We start from the raw sequence: 22,772 nt of genomic DNA on the forward strand, positions 1-22,772 counted from the left end.
TTGCTAGTTGGTGCCCATCAGAGTTAGGCTCTTACCATCCTGCAGAGACTAAGAGATAGGGATATTTTCGTGGTTAACATTTCAAAGAGATTGTTATCAAATCCTTAAGAAAATCTTTTCCTGGGTTGTGAAAGTGTCAAGAGGCTGGGAGAAGACTTACATACATTTCAAGAGGCAGAGAAAGAGTGTACAATTCCAAGTTTTCTAAAGTAAATGCTCTACGAAAATGGAGATCAGAAGCCTATGATAAAGAAGAAACCTGCCTAAAGTCTAGTCAAGCAGAGGGAAATGTTAAGGTCATCGTGGTCACCAGGCCTAATATGCCATATTACTAACGTGCTACTGGTGAATACATGTTCCAGGGCTGACACACTTGCTTACTTGTCCAGTCCTCCCAAAGAGCATTCTGCTTAGAACTGGTACTGGCAATCACATAGGCAGTAACCCTGTGAGACATTCAGGACACACATGCACTCTTGTTCCTCTACCCCTTCCTCTGACACCCAGACCACCTTTGCCTGTAGCAATGCTATTTGCCTAGAAGCCACTTCAGGCCAGACTCTTCTCTGATTGATCCTTATAGCCTTCAGAGGTCTTCACACAATGCCCTACAAGTGGATTATGTTCAAAGAATATTGATGAATGCAATAAAGTAAATACACCCTCCCTGAAGATACATATCTATGAGCTTACAACAGAACCTGAGAATCTTTACAGGGCCACAAAACCAATCTGTGTAACCTCATCTCTAGTGCATTTCAACCCCTTTTATTAGAGTAACAGCCAAGCACACCTTTTAAAACACCACCACATGTCCATTTGACCTTTGGATAGCAGAGAGGCCCTACAGAGTTCATGCACATAGCTCCCTGATACCATGGTAAGTATAGGTGGGTTAAAAAAATAGTAACAAGTAAACCCTACAGAAAAAATACAGAGATAACCATAAATAAAACTACTTGTTTAATGAATCACTTAGCAGATTCCTGACCATTGTGAGGAATGATGCTAACATTTTCACTATTTATCTTACAAAGTATACCATCACAGAAAGCGTCTTCTTGTGGATAAAAAGAGCATCTACTAGCCTAACTAGGTAAAAATATAAATATAAATAAAAATATAGTATTATGCACACATAGAGGATTTAGTTAATTGAGCTAATCTGAAGTGAATTATTCCAAGCACTCCTATCTTCATCTCAGGATGGAATAGAGTCTATATCTATTTTGAACTTCACATTACTTTCAGAAAATACGTGACTTCTTTTTGAAAATCAACTCCTCAGCTTTATTTCAGCCCCCTGATTTTTCCAGATACTCAGAGCTTATTCCTACAATTCTCCTATTCATATCATCATCTTGAATCATTCCAATATCCATAAGGACCTTAAAACATATTTCAAACATCTACCAGTCAAAAAGAAAAAAAAAAGAGCTAAACACGTACAAAAGAAAATATCTAAAGAAATCTGTTAATTACCTAATACCACATGAAGAATTGTAGTTGACCCTTCAACGACATGGGTTTATACTTCATGGATTCACTTACACATATATTTTTTTCAATTAGTACAGTAGGGAACTGTAAATGTATTCTTATGGTTTTCTTACCCTTTTCTTTCCTCTAGATTACTTTATTGTAAGAATACAGTCTATAATACAGATCACATGCAAATATATGTTACTTAACTTTTTATGCTATCAGTAAGGCTTCTGGTCAACAGTAGGCTATTTGTAGTTAAGGTTTGAGAGAGTCATACGTTATTTAATTTTTTTTACTTCCTTAGGGGCTGGCATCCCTAACTCTCATGTTGTTCTAGAGTCCACTGTACTCTAAAACTTAGCTTAAAATGAACATTTATTGCCTTACAGTTTCCATGGGTCAGAAATTCAGGTATGGCTTACCTGGGTGGTTTTGAGTTAGGGTCTCTGATAAGGTTGTAGTTAGGATGTCAGCAAGTATGTGAAGGTTTAATTGGAGCGGGAGGATCAGTTTCTGAGATAGTTCACTAACCTGGTGCTGTTGGAAGGAAGCTTCAGTTCCTCTTCTTGAGTTACCCGAGTACCACCATAACATGAGGGCTGGTTTCTTCAAGCATGAGCAACCTATGAGAAAACATGCCAGAGCCTTAGTATGTTTTATGACCTAGCCTCAGAAGTTACACACCATTATTTTTTCAATATAGTATTGGTTACACAGGTTGGCCCTATTCCATTAACAGGGAACTACACGTGGGCATGAATGGCAGGAGGGGAAGTATCTGGGTGCCATCTTGGATACCAGCTATCATAGCATCCTTCTTTTATTACTATCTATTCTACTCACTAACCAATGCAATGCCCCTCTCTGGTTTTGCTCCCAGACTATTCCAATGTTCAATCTACACTTTTCCTGTCTTCTTCTTATTCCCTTTACTACCTATTTCAGTGCATGCCACTCCATAGAAATGATTTCCTTGAAGACTATCCATCATCTCTTCCTGCTAAATTGATGGTCTTGACCTTTCCTTAGACATTTTCAACATCTTACAATGTTAGTGTTACCAACTATCCACTCATGAAGTTCTCTCATTCTTTGGCATATTTAAGAGTTTCTCCCATCCTTCTAATGCCATTTCTCCTCTCTTTTTCCTCACTAAGCCCCTAACTGTGGAATGTTCTTTAAGCTCATCCTTCTGGTTTTCTAGCCGTAGTACAATTGGGCTGATATTCATTCACTACTTCAGCTATGTCATCTATTATTTGGCCACTAATGAATCTGCATTTCCTTTCCTACTCAATCATACTATGTCCTTTCTAGCTGCCTACAGACATCTTCATTCCCTAATTCCTAAAGAAGTCTCATTATTTCTTCCTTTAATGCCTCTAGGAATAATTTGCCTTTTTCTATCCATTGCAACTACCACTACCGTAGTCTAGTCCCTCCCTATACCATAATCTTATTAAAATAGCAATATTTTAGATTCTATACTTACTTGACCTTAAATATTGACCCTGCTCCTCTAAACCAACTGTCATGTGTTTTGATACTAAATCTTTAGAAATTCCTCTTATCTTTTCATTTTCCAGCACAAGAGAATTCATTATAATCAACTGCCTTTAAATCAAAACTCCTTAGACTGGTTTTTAAAGCATATATTCTCTTCCCATTTGGCTACTATACCTAATTTCTTACTCCCTTTATTTCTCTTTGGTAAGGTTAATTCATTCACTGTCCCCCAGATACACAAATTCCACATTTACCTTTTCTATTCTATTTCTTAAGAATTAAGAAATTCTATTCTTAAATTTCCATCCTCGCAATTTTTGTAGGTATACCTCAAATTCCAAAATCTCAATGCAATCTTTTCTAACTACTTTAGTTCATACTGGGCTATTTGATATTGGAGTCCTTAATGCTTTATTAGGCACCCCTCTCTCTTATTCTCCATGTGTTAGTCCTATTTCTATAGCTAAGTTGCAAGCTTTCTATAGTTAAGTTGCAAGACTCATATTTTATATTTCTTCTAAAACACCTAAGATAATCCATAAGCAGCAAACTGAGTACATAATAGGCCATGAATAAATATTTATTGGTTAACTAAATAAGGACAATAACTAGAAAATTCCCATGTCATTTGGTAGGATGACTACAGGCAGAAGTCTCCTCCCAAAATTTATTTTCTAAAAGTGCATTTTCCCCATGTGTCAATGAAAAAAAAATGACTCTTTTCTAGCATAGCCCAACTTAGTTCCTAAAGCATGTGTAAAATCACTTAGATGGAATTGTTAAAGGTACAACTTTTTAAATAAAGTCAGATATACAGAATTGCTTCAGTTAGCAAGTACAGAGGAAATCAGATCACATTTCAAAGTAATTTGATAATTTTGGCAGTTACAGAATAATTAGGGAAAAAAGCAATAGGGCTGTTGTCCTGAATTTATTAAAGGAAAGGAAACTCTTATAAAACCCAACAGATAACAGGAAACCCTACAGGATATGTAACAGAAAAAAATAGTGAAGCTGATTGTTTCACTGCAGAAATGCTATTTTTTTTTCAATTACATTACATTAAAAATTAATAAGACTATTAAAAATAACCATGACCTGTCTTTGGAAAAACAACATATTCACAATTCCCCCAAGTCTCATGGCTTCTTGAGCACTACTTTGGGAGCAGTATTTTATGTTGGAAACAGCATGAGTTTTCACAGCCACAGAGACCTGCATCACTAGTTAAGTGACCTTAGGCAAGTTACCCAACACTGAGGAAACCTACCAACCTCACAGGGCTGTTGTGCAAATTAAATGAGATTACTGATCTGAAAGAACCTGGCATGGTGCCCACTACATGCTGGTCAATATATCTTAGTTTCTTTCCATTCTGTTTAGCAGAGATAAAGAGCAAATCAGAGGCAGAACAACACTAGATTAGGAGAGAGGAACCAGTGATTACGATACTAATTCAACAACTGGTTCAGTATTGGGCAGGGACAGTCAACTGTCTTCCAGTTTCCATTTTCCTCTTCTCCATTTTGGTATTAGATCCCCACTGGGCACACAGGTAGACAGACAGAGCAATAGGTCTCTTGCCTTCACAGGGTTTTAATTGTTTGATTTGCAGTGCCTTTGGGTAGACTAGACACTTCAGTTTTCTACCATTCACCAGGCACTTCTCCCCTAACCTAATCCAATATTCATGACTCATTCCTGACACCTATGGGCTCTTCTGTGTATGGCCAATGGACCAGATGATCCCTACAATAATTGATTGCTATGTTCAGTGATTCTGGGGAAACACATGGAATAATGTTCATTCCTCTGGCAGTCAATAGTCTAAGGACTTAAATTTTAGAAAAGAGGAAAGGAAAAAAACTCTAAAAAATTTTGAAATAATCTAACCTTTAAAATGCTCTAATCTCTCCTGCATGTTAAACCTATCATATTTTTATTTACATGTATGGTATATTAGTTTCCTGTGGCCCCTGTAACAAATTGCCACAAACCTGGTAGTTCACACAACAAATTTATTCTTCACAGCTGTGGAGAGCAAAACTAAAATCAATTCATCTGTGGGGGCACACTCCCTCTGAAGGCTTCAGGGGACAATCATTCCTTGCCTTTTTCAGCTCTAGTGACTTCCCATCTTACTTGGTTTATGGATGCATTACTGCAGTCTCTGTCTCTATCTTCACATGGGCTTCTCTCCTCTGTGTCTCTTCCTCTTCAGTCTCAAATCTGTTTCTGCCTAACTCTTATAAGGACACTTGTTAGTAGATTTAGGGGCCACTTAGATATTCCAGAATGACCTCATGTCAAGATCCTCAACTTAGTTACATCTGCAAAGACTATTTCCAAATAAGATCACATTCACAGGTTTTAAGGGAAAGAACTTAGATCTATCTTTTGGGAAGCCACCTGAGCCCACTATAGACGTCTACATAATCAATCACTCATTTATAGAATATAGGTGGGTAGACATCTCACACACTGACAAGCAAATAAATAGCATATTCTCAACTATTTACAAAAGATAGCCCTTCAGGTCTTGAATATATCTTGTGAAGCTGCAAATTTAGATAGTAATCTTTTCATTCTACCAACATGTTCTACATGTAATTTTCCTTGTTCATGATGTTCTATTTTGAGCATGTACTACTTCATTAAGAGGTCACAATTATTGAAAAAATACCTTGCTACTGACTTTTTTCCTCCTGTTTAAACAAGTAATACCCATACACAATCTTAAAATTTTAAGGTATAGAGAAAAGATTACCCTTCAAAACTCCTTATTTCCTCTCTAACAACAGTTTAAAATTCCTTTCAGAATATTTTGTGCACACATAAAGGGTTGTTAGTTGTTTTATCATAAGTAAAATCATGCTATACAGGGGCACCTGGGTGGCTCAATGGGTTAAGTGTCCAAATCTTGATTTAGGCTCAGGTCATGATCTCAAGGTTTTTGAGACTGACCTCCACATTGGGCTCTGTGCTGGCAATGTGGAGCCTGCTCGGGATTCTCTCTCTCCCTCTCTGCCCTCCCCTCTCAGTCCCTCCCCTCGTGTGCTCTCTCTCTTAAAAGACAATAAACTTTTAAAAAATCATGCTATATGTATTACTCAGTAAATTGCATTTTGTTTTTATCAACATCTTAAAGCTATCTTTCTACATTAAGACCTATACTTTTCTAATCACACAGTATTTGATGGAAGGAATGTTCACTATTTACTGATGAACATTTAAGTTGCTTTCAAATTTTCGGTATTATAAGAAGTTTGCAATGGTTACATGTCTAAGAATGTGCAAAGATAGGGGCACCTGGGTGGCTCAGTTGGTTAAGCATCCAACTTTAGCTCAGGTCATGATCTCATGGTTTGCAGGTTTGAGCCCCACATCGGGCTCTGTGATGACAGCTAGAGCCTGGAGCCTGCTTTGTCTCTCTCTCTCTCTCTCTCTCTCTGCTCCTCCCTTGTTCATGTTCTCGCTCTCAAAAATAAATAAACATTAAAAAATTAAAAAAAAAGAATGTGCAAAGATTTCTGTAGAATAGATTTTCAGGTGAAATTGCTTGGCAAATGTTATGCACATTTCAAATTTGGTTGAGCCTGCTCATTTGTTCTCCACAAAGTGCTGTATGAACTGGCCAATTAATGGTGAAGAGTAACTCTTACCTAGTCAAACAGCTAAATATAATGTGTGTATGTGCATGTATGTTGTTTATATGTTTATGCATATACACACTTTAAAATGCCTAAGTACACACCCATACACACACACACACACATTTTATATATGAAAGCCCTCCCAACATCAGTTAGATAAATTAGGAAAAATGCCACTGATGCCCATACCTTACCTACCACATCCAGAGCTGATCATCAGGCCCTCAGAGAAGGGGAAACAAACCCCCTTTGGGGGTAAAGTGAAGAAAAAAGTTAAAGAAAAAAAAGGTGGCATCTGTCATGTTTTCTGACCCAGCACCATGATCATCCCAGGGCAGAACATTCTCCCAGACCAGGAATTCTCCCTCAGGATAGATGTGGCTACAAATATCTAACTGATGCATCCTAAATCAATGAAGGAACTCAGTCCAAAAATAGAATCAGAATTAGTTATGCTTTTTTCCTCAAAAATTCTACCAAGAAAAAACTTGCTAAAAGTGGTGTGTAACTTGAATTCCAAGGTAATCTGATTGAAATGAGCACAGTACATTTAGACGCTTCTCAGCAAAACCGGGAGAGGGAGAAGATCTTTTCATCAGGCTCAAAGTTCAACTGGAGTGACAGTGGCATAAAAAAACTTACCGAGGAGCCTCCAAAGTGGTCACTTTGGACCAGCTTTCGGCAGAATTGTAACAATAGAGTAATAAAAAGTCTTCCAGAGCATTAGAACAATTACATGTTCTTAAAACAAGCTGACTGCAAAGGATGCACCTGTTTTGAAAGCAGATCTTACCGCTCTTTATAATGCAGCAGGAAACTGTTTCCCAGTTAGAGGAGTACATAAATTTATTCATCAATCCATGATAGAACATTCACAGACTCAGAACTTATCATGTTCAATTAGATAAATAATTTCATTATATTCAGCTTTTCCTTATTCAGGGTCTACAATATCCTCCATCCCTGCCAACTGAAGCTCAGTACACACTAGCTTTCTACCTCCTCAACTCCCCCACATATACGCTCGTCACATGCTGGCAGAAAAGGGTGCCAAATAATGAAAACATGACGGGTTGCATTGCAAAGAATTGCTTTCTGCTGAAAATCTAAGATGCATAAAACGTTGTGTTGTTGTAGTAGTATTTGTTCCATTTACAACAAAGAGAGCAGAAACGTTAGTCAATTCAGATGTAGGAGATCAGCTGCACTGGAGATTAAAATACACTGGGGATTAGAGACACAGTTCAGGATGGCTGAGCTTAGGCAGTGTGACATATGTCAGGACAAAAGGATCTGGTACAAGGGAAGGTTCTGTTCTGCTAACAAATCAGTAGAGCAAATAATTATCTGTGTTCTTTACAAAAATATTTTGTGTTCTTTATAATAATTCTGCTCATTAAGAGATTCCATTAAAAATGAATAAATAAACCAAAAACTGGAAAATAAAATTTACAGAGTATTTGACAAAAGACAATATAAGGAATTCCTACCAATCAACTATAAAAACACAAATAACTCCAGTGAAGCATGTGCCATAGAGTTGAGCAGATACTTCACAAAAGAAAGAATTTTAAGCATGCTCAATTTATTTTTCTTTCCTATATAGGATAGCTTTGCCTAACCTGGGGTAATGACAATGGTTTTTTTTTTTTTTCTGTTTTCTTCCAAAACTTTTTGAATCTAGTTTTACATTTGGATCTGTGATCCATCTGGAATTCCTTTTTGTTTATGGCATGAGGTCAGAGTCAATTCTATTTTCTTCCATATAAATACCAAGTCGTTCCAGTAACATTTATGGAAAAGTCTTTCCCCAGAGAGTAACTTTGGCCCTTTTGTGAAAAATCAGTTCACCAGATACATTTGGATCTGTTTCTAGACTCTATTTCATAATTTTGTCTATGGTTAAGCCAACACCACACTGCCTTGATTGCTGTACACTTGTAAATTCTGAAATAAGCTTGTTTAAGTCCCCCAACTTCATTCCTTGTCAAGACAGTTTTGCTCTCCTACTTTCTTTGCCTTCTCCATATCATCTAGAACAATCTTGTCTACTTCTTTACACCAGCCATTGACATTTTGATAAAGATTAGATTGAAGGTATCTATCAATTTAGGAAGTACATTACGACATTGTTTTCCCAACAAACAGAATGCTAGATCCACTTTTTAGGTCCTTTTTAATTTCTCTCAGTGATGTTTTGTAGTTTTCACTATGGACATCTTTGCTATCTTTCATTAGATTTATTTTTTTACTTCACTTTTTAATGCTACTGTACATTTTCAACATGTTATTTTCCAAGTGGTGGTAAGGAGAGACTTGCTCTATGGCTGGGGTCCCTTGTAGTTCCAGTCTATTACAAGAGTCCATACACAGCTATTACCCATTTGTTAACACTTCAGATGGTTTTTCCCCTCTTATCTGTGGCAAGCCTTTCCCCCATGAGGAGAGCAGTGGAAAGTCTCTTCTATCCAGTAAACATCTCCCAAGCACTCTGGTGTTTTGTTTGTTTTCACTTCTTTATGAGCTTGGCTTTATGACTTTTTTTAGCTGTGATTTTTATAGCTTTTCTGGCTTGTTTAATTGTAAATTTGAGACTTATGGTCTCGTGATATTTTTACATCCAAACTAGAAATCAACAGTCTTGCAAGTATTAAAAAAATCTATCACCAATCTTCCCTTTCACTCTATTGGAAACAGCAAAAAGAAAAGGTATCAAAATGGTGCTCAGGAGTCCAAGTAATCATAACGAAAACTAATGTTTACTTCATGTTTTCTATGTGCTAGGACTTAGATTTACAAATATCCATCCATTCAACCCCTATCAGGTAGATATGATTATTATTATTCCCATTTTACAGGTGAGAAAACTGAAATCAAAAGAACTTAAGTCATTTGTCTAATAAAACACAGCTGTTAAGTGGTAGAAGTAGGATCTGAAAACTAGTTTGTGTTTCAGGTTTACATCTTTACCTACTTGCTCACATACCTCTCTCCCAAATCTTAGCATTCCTATATCTTTACCGTGATTTCCCAAATGTAACAGCTATCTGGGTTTTTCACTAGAAATGCTCACCTCTTCTTTGAGTTGTACCTTACTTGCATTTTTTTTAACTGAGGATACAATTTATTAAATGCTCACATAAACACAGTAGTTTTGCATGTGTTATTTGCGAACCTCACAAACATTCTGATAGGTGACATTAGCCTCATTCTACTTTGAATGAAATTGAGGTTCAAAGAAAGCACTTTTCTTAATTTACATAAAAACTAGTGAATGAAGGGGGTTGGATTTTGACCTGTCTTGAATCCAAAGCCCATGCATAATGCAACCTTTCAAGAAGGATTACCCAAGTGTTGTCCTAAAGTTGCCCTTACAAACTTGCTTCACTCACCATTACTTAGATACTCCAAATGAGCATTTCATGTAACACTCATGCTCTATAAAACATCATTATTTCATTTCTTCTTACTGATAATCTTAAACCATTTGCTTGAAATTGGGGGCTCTGTTAGTGTCTACAAGGGTCTATTTTTGGAGGCGGTTTAAAGAATTGTAGTTTAGATAAAGAACATCCTAAGCAAACACTCATTAGTGGAAAAGAGTCTAAGTAGTCCAACAAGAGGCTTTCAGATGGGTGGTGTAGACTGAAGCTTGGAGCTGATATACTGATTATCAGCTCCTGGAGTTGGGACAAATAATACATAATCTTTCTACTAATGGTCAGAAAGACCAGAAACAACTTAGGACCGCACATCACCACTATCACCGTACCTTTTCCAAATGCCTCCTCCAATGGAATTCATCCACTTCAAAACACTTCCTGGGTCTCTTTCAACTTGGATTCAAGAGAAGGAAAGGGTTTAAGAAGACCCTAAACTCCCAGAGGCTGACTCTGAGACTCACATCCCACCACCTTTATTGCCCAGAAAATGTATCCAATTCTGACCTCATAATCAAAAATCTGATGCATAGTTTTTATTATTTCTTCAGTCTTTTAGATGATAGAAGAAACATTCCTTTGTAAGACCTGGCAATCAGAGGGCTTGCCACGTGATCCACTAATAAATTATGGTAGGCCCTGCATAAAAAAATAAAACAAAAACAAAAAAACTACAATCCATGATTTTTGTCTTATATCTGAAATGTGAATGGAGCTTAAGATTCAAAAAGATTGAACACTTATCTTCATTCTCAGTACAGAAACCCTTCAGAGAAAAAAATTGTGTTACTCCCTTAGGACTGAATCTCATTTCAGACACATGTTCCTAACTATAGCCCATGTGTAATTATTTAAATGTCATGAAATCCTGCAAATGTGTTTGATAAAGTAATTGAAATTACTTCATGTAATTTATTTTATTTTCAATGATGGAAAGGTGTGCGTATAAATGTCACTGCACTGTCAGTGAAATTAATGACAGCTGAGTTTATTCTTTGAGGGATGGTTTTACCTTCCAAATACAAAAATTTCTCTTGAAGCCCATGTGTGGACTGAGGCACTGATTAGAGAATACTATAAATAAGAAATTCCCCCATTAGATCCTCTGACCACAGAAATGAGGCCAGGACTCTATTTAGACTCAGGTTCCTGCTCTACCATGATTGCTGTGATATTTCCATGAATTATACAAGTGGTTCTTTAAAACTGAGACCTGCAACATGAGAGAGCACACTTTTTGCAATAGATCTTTGTGTGCCAGGAGCAGGACTTCTAGCCAGTAAGCACAAATGCACAACAAAACCAAAACAGGAGAAATGATAATATCTCACCCAACATGTGCGTGTGTGTGTGTCTGTATGTATTATATATTTTTTTAACCAAGGGTTCTGTGCCTTTGGATCTCATTTCATAGAGTTTTGCTTCATCCATCTCTCTAAATGCTTTTAACGGTGAAACTACAATGCGCCTTTGCTTGAGGAACATGTTCTGCCTTCTTAGCACAATAGTGTCGAGCCTTTGGCTGACCCGATTTAAGTTGATTTTGTCTTGGCCATTTGTAAAGCATAAAACAACTTATTATTTGGCAAGGGATAGGCTTTCAAATAAACATTAAATGTGGTTTGATAAAACATGAGTGAAGAAAAATCAAATCCTTAACTGTACCTGTAATAAAACTTTCAGTCTGATGTGGAATACAGTAACCTACAGTTGATCTGGGTAAATACTCCCTCCAACTGATTAGGTAACAGTGGTGTTAGTGTATTCCAGCAAAGTTTAAAAAAAAAAATGATGTGGCTTCTTCCTCTGGTGTAATCCCAGAAGGAAAATTATTTTTATTTCAGAATTACTGGCAGTTAAAAAATCTTTTTCAGTTACTTTATTGTGTGTTTAGGCTTGGGGACAAGTGAATCGTGTATCTAATTTAATGTACAGTCATTTAATTCTTCTGGTTATTCTTCTCATTACTACAAATGTCCAATGACTTATAGATAATAGGAAATAGCTGAATTTTTCTATTCAAATTTTAAGTAAAACCTACATTGTGCAAAACCACAGAAGTTTATTTACTGTCCTGATATAAGTTTCCATATATATATGCTAATATATATGCTTATATATAATATATATGTTTGCTATATATATATGCTAATATATATTAGCATCACTCAATTTCCTTGGTCATCCAATTTTTTAAATAACTTCATTTAAGTAAACAGAGTTTCTCTTTTCCGTTGGGATCACAGAAATTACAGAAATCCAACCCCCAAACAATGCTATCATCAAGTAAATGAAGAATTAATTTCTTCACTGGACTCTCAGCAGTACCTCTTAGACAAGGCTCCTGCTCCAAGCCAATGCATGAGCAGTCTGCTCTTACCCTCCTGGTGGTATGTTACTCCACACAGGTAAAGGCCCTGCAAGGCAAGGCTCTGGGGACTTGGGGACCCTGGAATTAGCCATCTAAATAGCCTTAGCATGCTTCCAGGGCTTGTGCTAGTCTCTTGCCAGCTATATCTTCCAGAAGGTGAGCTAAGCCACCAAAGCAAAGCTGAAAATCATCCAAAAAGACAATTGTTCAAAGAGGCAGCTGTAGATGAAGCTGGTCTATGGGGACTAGAGGATGCACACGTGTGTACACAAGGCACCAAGCACCTGAAACGTTGGACAGAGCTTGATGGAATGAGCAACCATAGGTCACACGTTTAAGTTCTCTCTGGCAGCTCCCATTTGTCAAAGGATTTTAAATTCTAATTGATCTTGGAATTCATGATGAAGCCATATTCACTCAAGTAAGACAATAGCACATATTATAAGTTAGCTTAATTTATAACTTTAAAATCTTTATATATATGGTATAGAAACCTGTTTGTAGTTGTACCTCCAGACCAGCAAAATTTAGGAACAGGACCAGCCCTATTTTTTAATGAAGACCCCAATATCCTTGAGCATGACTATGACCTTTTCACCTCACCACAGCATGATTTGAGCATAGGCTATCAAAGAGTAAATACAACGCCCTATACATAATACATCCTAAGAGCTACAATATGCATGCAGAGGGGAAATATGCTACCTATGTGTAGTATCAGCTCAAGTCCAGCAAAAAACTTCAATGTATTATTCATGATTAATATGTCCAAAGCTACGTTGCTTCCTACCTGTGGAATAATTTTTTTTTTTAATGTTGAGGAAGGACTTCACAAATTTTACCAACAAAATTTTAGCTGTTTCAATAGAGCCATGAAGAAAAAAAAAGAGCAGGTTAAAAGAGTTATCAATTTCAAAAATTATAACATTTATAAGAAACAAGAGTATGTGGTTTGAAACATGTAAAGTCAAAGGCTATATAGAAGATTAAGGATGTATGGCTATCACTCCATAAAGTACACTGAAGGAAGGAGATTTTACCATTTTAAGTCTTTGTCACTATGCACTCTTCTTCAGAATTCTTCAGAGAATTCTTTGTGGCAGAGTGACGACAATACACAATGGTGAACTGATGAAAGATGTACAGTCTATCTGTATTAGTGCGTGGCATGTGTTGAGGACCTGACTTAATTTTTAGGCTTATTTGTACCAGATTTTACATCTGTAAGAAATCTGTTATAATTCAAAGGACTGAAAAAGTTCGCATGATGAGAATTCTTTAAATCTCCTTTGTAGCTGGCACCCAAAGCCTTACACCCAAATGTCCCACTAAAGTAATATGAAAATGGGATTTCAAAAGTAGAATACTTAGTGAATCAGAAAATCATTAAAGAGTTTCCTGAGCCTTAAACTTTATAATGAAGAGTAATTTAGCTACCAAGAGAAAAAAAAATGCAGCATTCTGTGTATATCCCATACTCATTTTAAAAGGATAAAATCAAAGATGATTTAACATCAACTCTTTTATAGTATAGTATGAAAAGCCTACTTTTTACTCAGTCATAATTCATATTTTTTCAGCATTTGTACAGTACACACTATGCACCAGTAGTTCTTATGGGTACTTTATAACCCAATAATTGGTAACAGTCCCCTGAGGTGGATACTGCATTTATCTCTATTTTACAGGTAAGAAAAAGGAAGAGGAGAAGTTAAATGACCTGGCCTAGATCACACAGCTCCAAGTACAGAGCTAGAATTCAGACCAAAGCCAACTCTTCCAAGTGTGAATTCTTTAACTACTATGCTGTACTGACCATTTTTTTGGCACTATTCAAAACCTTATTAATGCAAGTGAAAGGAACAAATGTAACTAATTACAAGCAAAACACAGCAACAACTTTAATAAGAAGGAGTAAAGTTGATACAGTATTGGGTGGATTTGATCCAGGTTTCAAACAATGCCCCTACAATGACTACTTTATTTTCCTCATTCAGTGGGTGGCAAAGATGGCTCCAGAAATTTCGTGATTCAAAGTATTTTTTAGGACCACCTGGCTGGCTCAGTTGATAGATCATGGGACTCTTCATCTCAGGGTCATCAGTTCAAGCCCCATGTTGGGTGTACAGAATTTACTTAAAAATTTTTGTTTCAAATAAGAAAAAAAAAGTTTTTTATCCCTATAATCTCAGGCAAGGAGTGTTCCTCTTCTTCCATAATTCAAAATAAGTTCTAGGGAGAGCTCTCTGCTTAAGCCATTGTCCATCTCTCTAACTGGTAAGGAGGGCAGAATACAATGCTCTGGTTGGTGACCTGGGGCACCTGTCCAAGCTGTGGTTGCTGGAAATCAGTGACCTTCAACTAAATCATATGGAATTTCTCCCACAAAAAAGATTAGGTTACCACAAGAATGAGAAAGGATGCTAGGCAGGGAAAAACCATGCAGGATATCTGAGTGAAGTTTCTTTCATTAGAAAGATTTCAGCCAATGTACCAATCATACAAGCTATTTTTAATTATTCTATTATTTAAAATATATATTCCATTGTATCCTATGATAATTATAAATTTTCTTAACACATTAATTTAAATACTGTGAAATACATCTTATACAAAACCCATAGACTTCATATTTACTAGGACTTTATAAATACAGTGAAAAGAAACTTACATTTCCTTCTGACTACCACCACCAGACCCTGTTAGTTCAGTATCTATTTCCTGAATTTTCCAAAATCAGAAGCAGCGATATTCATCGAGGAAAACTCCGTGGTTTTGCTTTCAATCTTTTATCTTTTTCTTATACTTTTCTAAAATACTTGGTCATATAAGCAAAGAATATGAGTGCATAGAATTTTACCATACAGATGCTTTTCAGGAAAACAACAAACAAAAACAAAAACCTAAAGGCATGCTTCAAAAAAAAAAAAAAAATCTCTGTCGGGGCGCCTGGGTGGCGCAGTCGGTTAAGCATCCGACTTTAGCCAGGTCACGATCTCGCGGTCCGTGAGTTCGAGGCCCGCGTCAGGCTCTGGGCTGATGGCTCAGAGCCTGGAGCCTGTTTCCGATTCTGTGTCTCCCTCTCTCTCTGCCCCTCCCCCGTTCATGCTCTGTCTCTCTCTGTCCCAAAAATAAATAAACGTTGAAAAAAAAAATCTCTGAAATTTATGACCAACATTCAGTAATGATTTTTCAAAGTGGAATCTCTAAAAAAAAGTTATTCCTTAGTTAACTTGAACTTTTCTCTGTAATGTATTTGATTATCTATTAAGCTACCTAAGAAACAAGATTCTAAAATAAAAGGGAAGGAAGCAATAAATAGCCAATTGTAACCCATGTAGAAGAATCAAAGTCTTAAAAAAGCATTTTGTGCAGTATTTTCCTCAGATTCCTTTAAATGCACCCATTGATTGGGAAGACAGCCTCTACTACAGTCAGATGAAGTTTCTAATTCTACAGAAATATAATGGTCCAGGAAAAAGCTTTAAATTGCAGTCAGAGTAGTTTAGCTTAGATCACAAAGAAATCATTGAAAAGATAATTCTCCACACTGAAAACTTTTTAAAAAGGAGAACAATTTAGTGTATGTACATTTCTCAGTAGCAAAACAAGAGCTCTTTTCTGACTCACTCTAGAATTTGTTCTAATCTAATTTGAACCTTCATGAGTTCTTTCGATGCTTTCAAACTTAGACACTGAGATTGTGTTAAACTAAGAAGCATTTTTCCTAACACAGACATTATTACTTGATCGTTTACAAGATAATGCATCTTTTGTCTTTAGCTACAGATTCTTTCTTTCCTGAAACAAATTTGAAATATGTAACTAATTGCTTTCCACATTAATATAGCATTTTTAAAAGATTCAGTATACTTTAAGAAAAAAATAAATGTACTTTCTATATAGCCCAAAAATGACAGAAAATATTTTATTCAGATTTAAACAAAACAAAAAAATCCTCCACTGAAACCAAAAAAATATATATCAAATATTATTTTCATGAGATTTTCTTTGGGAAAAAAAGTAATAGTTTTAATATTGCATAGGTTCTCCCAACCCCCCTGAGATATAAGAAAGAGTGGAAGGAAAACAAATGCCATTGAGTGTAAGGAGTCCAAAAGTAATGATACCCAATTTTTTAAAAAGCCAAAAAGCCAAAAATACTCCGTTTTATTAGTGAATTCTTTTCCTGAGTACCTATTCTGTTCTTATAAGTAGTCTAGCTATCTATCATCTAGGAATGTACAAAGAACCCAAGCAAATGCTTACAAAACAGTAAACAATTGCTGACAATAGAGTTTGTTAGTGGTTTTGTAACCAATATGAGATTCAAGTGCCAAGAGAGCTATGTTTTAAAGAGAATTATTCAGCAATTAGTTTTCACGATATAGAGAGAAGAGGAACTAGGTAATAAAAGCACCTGGGAAGGCAAGGGGACTGGAACTCACATTTATTAAGTCCCACATAGCAATCACTGTACTTTATGTTTTAGTTGTAAGACCTAATTCCCCTCCATAGTGGCAATTCAATGGGCTGGAGGTCATGACATGTTCAAAAGTAGACCAAGATAGAAAGTCACCAGCTTGACTTGCCTCTCTACAAAGGATCGAGAGGAGTTTGGTATTAAGGAAAAAAGAAGAGAACATTTAGACTAATTACTTTATGAAATGGGTGAAGGAGGAAGAGCGGATAAAATAATGCATAGATAGCAACAAAATTCATATTGAAGGTGTCCTCTGGAAAAGATCATGCATGAGGAATCCATGGGTCTATTCCAATACTCCAAGCCAGAAACCAACTGTGATGACCAAAGAGATTCCAAGACACTGAAAACAAAGGATGAGACCAAACACAGGAATGCCTGCAAGCTGTAATACACACTGAATAAAAGAAAATTGGGCTACTACACAACTGCTTTTAACAACCTATCAGAGTAGTGTTGTATCAGGTAAACCAAGAGTATTTTGTCAAAAACGCTTTAATTTGAAGCAGTTCAGGCTGGCGCAATCAATCTGTCACAGGAAAGACAAGAGATGCACCACTGCTCCCTTCCTAACCCCACTCTAAGGTCAAGAAGGAGGATTTACAATGAAGACTTTGGGCCAAATCCCCAGAGGGATGAGGGATACAGCATTCTAACTAAGCAAGCTGGAAATTAAAAGGACTATATAAAAACAAATAGTTTATAACTCAAAGCAGATGGAAAAGAAAACCCAGTAAGGACTACAGGCCCTTCATATCTGTTAAAACAATGAAAAATGCCCACACTTCCTCAGGCTAGTTAATAACTAAACTCATCACATTTACTTATGGAATCTAGCATTTTACTTAAATTTTCAAGGGCATAATTATGAGACCTTCATAAACAAAGAAGAGAAAGAACCAAGGAGAATCTACATCTACTATTTTGGAACAAATAGCAGAACTAATTAGAGTTTCCCCAATGCATTCATATAAAAACTCATGAAATAAATCTGCCACATAAAAATGAAAGTAATTACAACATGTAAAGTACAGATGCAAAAGTGTGCATTTGAAGCTGTATTAAAACAGCAAAAGAAAACTGGACAAAACGTGCTTTGCTGTCTCAAATTGAATAGACTCTGACTGATAAGCAAATATACTTACATAAAGACAAAGATGATCATGTGGGTAAAGCTAAAAAAAATTTTAAGCTCTATAGAGTTTTAAATGGTATTAGAAGATATATAGGCTCAGAAGCTATTTAAAAGCCAAGTAAGCAGGGCACCTGGGTGACTGAGTCTATTCAGCACCCAACTCTTGATTTGGGCTCAGGTCATTATCCCAACATGGTGGGATCAAGCCCTGTATCAGGCTGCACTGAGTGTGGAGCCTACTCAAAGATTCCCTCTCTGCCACTCTTCCCTGCTCATTTTTTTGCTCTCAAACGCTCTCAAATTAATAACAACAAAGTACAATCAACAATATCAAAATTCAATCACTGCTTTGGATGAGAGGCTTTATTAATCACACAGAATATGGTCTAAGGAAAAAACAAAAGACTTTGAGAACAGAGAGCAGAAATTTAATATTCAGAATAAGATTTCCTGCAGGGGAAAACAGAACAGATGGGTTGGAATAACCAGAGTACACTAAGAGAACATATTTAGGATCAAATCTATAGCTAAAAAGTCTTCACCATACACCTGGTAAAATTATTCATTTTTTTAAAATTTTTATTTTGAAAAAGAGAGAGAGAGAGATACCACACATGAGTGGAGGAGGAACAGAGAGAGAGGGAGAGAGAAAATCCCAAGTAGGCTCTGTGCCATTAGTGTGTAGCCCAACACAGGGCTTGGTGTCACCAACCGTGAGATCATGACCTGAGAAATGACATCAAGAGTCCAGCACTTACCCAACTTAGCCACCCAAGTGACCCAAATTATTCATTTTTGAGAGAAAAGGGGGAAAAAAGGCTCTAAGCACCCACAGGGTAAAAAAATTCACCTACAAAGAAGAACAATTTGATCACATAGCATTTAATGCAGTCAAGATGAAAAAAACCTATGTAATATCTACTAACATTTGTTCATATTAAAAGGAAAGGGTTCCAATTCATGAAATCTACAGTTTAATAAGTTGCCATTCTGGAAAATAAATAGAAGCAATTTTTTCAGATAAAAATATGGTGTGAAAAGTACATCATTTATGTGCCATTGCAGGGGGAGGAAGCAATTTGAAGTTATACACCAGTAAATTAACCAAGATAAGTAGCCAATGAAGAAGGAATGCGTTAGGGAGCATTAAATGTGTGTGCATGTGTGCACACATGTGTTCAAGTGACCATACACGTGTATGTGTTCATGTATAAGTATTTATCAAGAATCATAATGAGTATGGAAAGGATTATGGAAAATGTTACAAGTTTTAAGTTAGGTAAGAGTGAAGAAATTGGAAGTTTGCCAATACTTCATCGAAAAGAGGAAAATTGACAGTTATTTAAGCTTCTACTTTTGAGTAATACCAAATCCACAAAGTTTTTTAAATTCTTAAAATTCATCTCAAGCAATTTGGAGGCCTTCCAAATTATAAAAGGGAAAAATATCATAACTATCAAACTCCAGCTATAAAAGCAAACAAAGCCAAGAGATAAGGGGCATTAAAGAAAGGTTGCAGTAACAGTAAGAGACAAATTCAAATTTAAGGTGAAAGCTTCAAAGGAACAAAGAATGTTACTTTTATGTATGAAAGGGCAATGCTCAAAGACTGGAACTGTCATCAACTTTTATGCATCAAATAAAGCATAAAACAAAGGAAAAAATGTGTTGAAAATAAAAGCTGACATTAACAGAAACATAATAATGCAGTAAGAGCTCTCTTAACTGACTCTCTAGATTAACTGACAATTTCTATTCCTCTGAAAAACATGCTGACACATCTATAGTCCAAACACTAACCACTGATGGGTTGCTCCCACTGGATGCTCTATTCTTCCACTCCCGCTAATTAAACTGTATGCTTACCAAGGGTCAGTCACATTTGTTCCCAAACATGCTTACATCTGTTGTACTTGATATTGAACCTGCTACTGTATATTAAATATATATAGATATATTGTGTATTAAATGTATGTTAAAATTAAAGTTTATACTTAATTAAAACTTAAAAAGTTAAGCCTAAAATCAATGTGGCTTTCTTAAACAGTCTTGTCAGATTAGGTGTGGGACACAAATTTGTTATTGGGAGATCAAATATTAATTATAAAAACTTAGACGTGTTGTTCTATACTCAGAACACTTTCAATAATGTCTCTGAATTCTCCACTTTAAAAATCCAGTATGACAGACCTTACATAAGTGATGTGGTGTAAGCCACACAAATATCAGAACTCCAAATTAGGGCCCACACTCTAAGACTTTGGCCCTGCATCAGAAGATTAGCAAGTAAATATACATAATGTTTTCAACCAAAAAACAAAACACAAGATGAAAAGAAAAAGAAAAAGAAAAAGAAAAAGAAGAAAGAAGACGTTTTCAATACATATATATCATTGTTCTTTATCCCTTGTGTTAACAGACATTTTGGATTAATTGATTCATTCCAGTCCTAATCATGTTAGATAAGATTTCACTTCTGTGAAATATTTTAATATCCTTTCTCAGTATTTGACCAAGTAGCCAAAAGTAAAATGATACTATGGAGATAATAACTAATAATAAATAATAAATTTGGTTTTAGAAATTTATTCCCAGACCTACTCTCACAAAGAAATAATACTCCCTTTAAAATGCCCCCTGGCCATTTAGAAAAACTGGCCATATATTAGATCAATTATGAAAATATATTTTTAATTAACAATATTAAGTCCACATTCTTTGACTATGGTACAATGATCCTAAAACAAGACTATCCTTTGGGGCACCTGGGTGGCTCAGTTGGTTGGGTGACCAACTTCGGTTCAAGTCATGATCTCACAATTTGTGATTTTGAGCCCTGCATCAGGTTCTGTGCCGACAGCTCGGCCTGGAGCCTGCTTCAGATTCAGTGTCTCCCTCTCTCTCTACCCCTCTCCTGCTCACGCTCTGTGTCTGTCTCTCAATAATAAATAAATGTTTTTAAAAAAAAACTTAAAAACAAGACTATCTTTTGTGTTTGAGGTACAGAGGGTTCAGTAGGACTAAAGTACAATGGACTTGTAGGCCACTTTAAGGACTTGGGCTCAAACTTTAGAGAGTTTCAACAAAAGAATTGAATTATTTTTGCTTTATGTTTTACCCCATGAAGTTAAAAAACAAACCTCTTGTATGGATTTTAATAAATGTATAGAGTCATGTATCCACCACTCCAGTACCATACAGATTAGTGATTTATGTGTTTTAAAAGTCTCTATCTGGCAGCTTCACTGCAAATAGGATGACGAAGTCAAGGACATGAATAGAGTCAAGATGGTATTGCTAACAAAGCAAGGGGATATGTGCTTGGTCAACAACGGTAGAAGTAGAGGGGGTTTAAAATTTTTGTATTCCATAGGTGTAATTTTTATGTTGAGCTTGCTTGATGTGCTGCCAGATTAGATGTGCACTGAAAGGTAAACAGGGTACTCAAGCATGAATCTGAATTATTTTTTACAAGTAAAGGATGATGTTGATTTTGAGATGGGGATGACAAGATGAAGAGTTCAGGCTGAAACATGTTAGTTCTGAATTGTTAAGATTCAAATAAATGCCATGGCATTTAGCAATTTGGGTATCATTGGTGAACACCACAAACATTCTCAAAAGAGTGCTGGCTGTGAAATCTGATTTCAGTAGGTTCAGTCCAGAAGAGAAGAAAGAATTGGAGTCAATGCACAGAGTCAAATCTTTAAGAGCTTTGCTATAAATGAGAGAAATAAGTGTAGTAGTTGGAAAAAAAATTAGAGGCAGTTTGTTTCATTTTGTTACGAGAAATCACAATAGGCTCATGGAAAAGTTCAAAGGAAAGAGAATTGATGATTTATGAATGAGAAAGGAAAATCATCAGAAAGCTCTTTAAAGGATAAGGGAATTAAGTCTTGCGCACAAATAGTGGTATTTCCTTTGCTAGGAATTTAGACAATTCATTCACATAAAGGAGTTAAGGCAGAACATGGGATCTTGATATACGTAGGTAGAAACTGGAGAAGGAATAAACCAAGGCAAATTGTCTTCTAATTGTTTTTATTTTATTATCATCAGCAGAGAAGGATAATGAGAGAAGAGGTGATAAAGGTTCTGGAGGAAAGAAGAGGTCTGAAAAGTTATATAAGGACTGAGGGAGTGAATATACAAGGGAAATGTAAATGGTTGCTGGGCATCATTAGGACCCACCTGAAGGTGTCATAAATTTAAAATGAGATCAGTCAACATGGTGAAAAGTTTTTCTCCAACCATGCTGAACTTTTCATGCATGGGCATGGGCACTACAAACAGTTGGATTTAACTACAGGCAGGTAGTATATTGAAACAAGAGAGACCTAAGGGAACTGTGGTTTTTTAGCAAAAGAATTATTATAATAGTGAAACACGGAATTGTCACAGAAAAATGATGTGAGGAAAAAGTGGTAGATGAGCTCATTTCAAGTCCCTGAGTGTTAAAGGGTTGTTGGAGCAGAACCATTAAAGCAAGTCAGCTGGAGTGTTAAAAGGGATGGTCAGAGAAGAAGCTAGATATTAAAATGATACAAGAGGTATCATTAATAATAATGACAAAAATCTAGGCTATAAACAGGATTGAGTGGCAGAATTAAGACCAGTTGTCATTGAAGGATAGAAGACCAAAGATATTGGAGGATCTTGTAGATGTTGGGCATCATCAAGAATTAGGACAGTTGTGGCA

General features: G+C 36.1%; 1 long non-coding RNA gene across 1 annotated transcript in view; it reads right to left on the reverse strand.

Moving 5' to 3' along the window:
* Positions 1-22,772, reverse strand: part of LOC123383873 — a 50,106-nt gene that overhangs the window by 586 nt on the left and 26,748 nt on the right. Inside the window, exon 2 of the long non-coding RNA XR_006594189.1 lies at positions 2,017-2,108. This is a non-coding gene — a long non-coding RNA (uncharacterized LOC123383873). The remainder of the gene's footprint in view (positions 1-2,016; positions 2,109-22,772) is intronic.

The sequence above is a fragment of the Felis catus genome, chromosome A2 (genome assembly GCF_018350175.1).
Source record: "Felis catus isolate Fca126 chromosome A2, F.catus_Fca126_mat1.0, whole genome shotgun sequence".
Lineage (NCBI taxonomy): Eukaryota > Metazoa > Chordata > Mammalia > Carnivora > Felidae > Felis > Felis catus.